Source organism: Austrofundulus limnaeus, unplaced genomic scaffold (genome assembly GCF_001266775.1).
Source record: "Austrofundulus limnaeus strain Quisiro unplaced genomic scaffold, Austrofundulus_limnaeus-1.0 Scaffold372, whole genome shotgun sequence".
Classification (NCBI taxonomy): domain Eukaryota; kingdom Metazoa; phylum Chordata; class Actinopteri; order Cyprinodontiformes; family Rivulidae; genus Austrofundulus; species Austrofundulus limnaeus.
The window spans coordinates 457,445-460,367 of NW_013952774.1; positions in this window are offsets into that span (position 1 = coordinate 457,445).

Sequence of the window (2,923 nt, forward strand, 5' to 3'; positions counted from 1 at the left end):
ACGTGAGGTAAGCATATGACAGGTTAATCACTGGAGACAAGAGAAGAATTGAATACCAGCGTAGGTGCTAGACAAATTTAAAAACTTTTTGTGTCTATGTATTCTGATTTTCTATTCCTCTTTCTTTTAGGTCAGAAAGTTTGCATATCAGCTGGCAGTAGCATATAACATCAAACACCCACAAACATGGGATGAGAAGCAGATGGCAGGGCCTGACTGGTTCACATTATTTATGAAGCGGAACCCTAGCCTGTCAATAAGGAGTCCTGAGGCAACCAGCCTTACACGGGGAAAGTGTTAAAACCCAGTGCTGAGGATTCTGAGACCTCAGACGATGAATATTTTTGTGTTGTCTGTATGGAGCCATTTGGCAACTCAAAGCCACAGGAAGTGTGGGTAAAATGTGCCCTATGCAGTCTCTGGGCCCACCAAGCCTGCACTCCTGGGCTACCATCATTCATTTGTCACCACTGTGACTCTGATTAAGGATACACACACATAGACACAAACACACACACACATTGACATTGTTTTTTGTTAGACCTACATGTTCAGTGTTCTCTAAGCATACATTATACATGTTAAAGTTTGTTCTAGTAGAATAATTTGCACACATGCACACACACAAACAGTATATTTGAGTTATGGTCAGTCACACACACACACACACACACACACAGACACACAGACACACACAGAGAGAGAGAGAGAGAGAGAGAGAGAGAAATTGTTCTTGTATTGTTCTTTTAATTCAGTAAACATAGTTTTGAAACATATCGCATGGTGTGGCCTCTGTTTTTGCTTCTTTTGTCTAATTGTTACAACTTACCCCAGCAGGTGTTACATCCTACCCCGGTAGCGGGGTAGGATGTAACAAAGGAACACCATGTATTTGACATGAACTCATGAGGTCTGTGATATTCTTGCAGAGGTTTGGATTGGTGCCATTTATAGTAAACAAATGTAGGTATTTTGTATAAAAGTTTGAAAACTCTAGCTCAAAAATTCTGTGAGTTACAGGTGCTGGAGCAAAAAGTGTTACAACCATACCCGGTCTCCCCTACTCCACCTCACTCCCTGACCACTGGAGAAAGGAACCTTCCCTGTGACCAGGCTTGGAAAAGCAGGATAAAAAATATAAATGGATGAATGGATAGACAGGCATTATTTTAATACCACAAAATGAAAGCTTCAGTCGTCCACAAAAATTCTCATCGTATTACCACATGCTTTGTGTATGTTTGTATGTTTGATAATCAGGATGTTTAATCACTACTTAAAGTGCCTGTGACATGCATATCCATGAAATACAAAAAGTCAAAGAAAATATATTCGTATTTAAGAAACTTGGCATAATACACATGTAGAAGTACTCCTCATCAAAGCACAACCATGATTTTAATGAACAGTACTCTGTGGGTTATTGAACCCAAGTTTGGCAAAAATAGTTCAGTCATCAAAATACACGCAGACAACACACAATGAGTCGTAATTTTACTTTGGCCAGTTAAAGACTGAATTTTTTTGAAGGTGTTAGAATATTTGTACGAATCTTATTGTTATCTCATCTTATTAACTTGTTTGTGTTCTCAGCTCTCATAATGTTTGCAGTTCGACCGAAACCAAGGCATGCCGTGACATTTTCTATTGAAAGACTGAGAAGGAGAAGTTGTTTTCCAAGCGCTGCAACTGTGGAATCTGCAGCACGACCATGAGTTGTTTTTTATCTCTTGGGAAAAGAATGTGATGATTCTGAATGTGATGATTCACTGAAAATATGTCAAACATGTTTCAACTGGTTTTTATCCCACCCTTGAGCGGTTGAAGCACTATGTAACCAGGGCATTCCTAAAACTGAACAAAAAGCCTGTGAGAGCCGGAACTGTTTCAGAGTGTAGAGAGAGATTGTTAACTGAAGCAGTCTCCGGACACTCTCCTTGCAAGTAAAACTTTATTGGCTCTGTTGTGTCTTTCCTTGCAGTTCAGTTACATTAATGTTTGGTATTTAAACCTGACAGAAGGCTAATACTGAATGATAATTAAATGATCACAATGATCAAAAACATAAATGAGCTCTCAGTATGACATCATTAATTTTGTACTTTTCAAAGCAAGTGAACTAACTCATTAAGTAGGTTATTATGACCCCCGCACGTGAAGCGTAAGAGGAAGTCATATTATTTTTGTACTGTTTATTGATTTATTAAATATTTTTTCAGTGATTTTTGGTCAACCATAGCACAAAAACGGCTTCACCAATCAACATGAAATTTGGCAGGACTGTAGTTGAGTTTGACCTACACTGCGCCAGCCAAAGGTTTCTTGATAGATCCCATATTTGAGGAGGGGGCTCCTTTCAAAGAAGGGGTGTCAGGACATGCAAAAATGCTTATAATTCAGAAACTGTTCAACATTGGAGCTTCAGATTTCTTTTGTTGTTTAGCTCTGATGAAGCTCTATCCATCAGGCCCACCAATCAGTGTCCACCCCCGGACCCCCAATTTATCTGAAAAAGGGTATCTGGACATACAAAAAGTGTTATTGCTCAAAAACTATTAAATCTAGGAGGTTCAGATTTTTTTGTTGTTTAGCTCTGATGAAGCTCTATCCATCAGGCCCACCATCAGTGCCACCCCTCACCCCCCACCCAGACCACATTTTTTTTCTGAAAAAAGGGGTATCTGGACATACAAAAAGGGCTGTTGCTCAAAAACTAAACATAGGAGCTTCAGATTTCTTTTGTTGTTTAGCTCTGATGAAGCTCTATCCATCAGGCCCACCATCAGTGCCCATCCCCGGACACCCAATTTATCTGAAAAAGGGGTATCTGGACATACATAAATTTAAACATAGGAGCTTCAGCTTTGTTTTGATTGTTTAGCTCTGATGAAGCTCTTTTCATCAGGCCCACCAATCAGTGCCC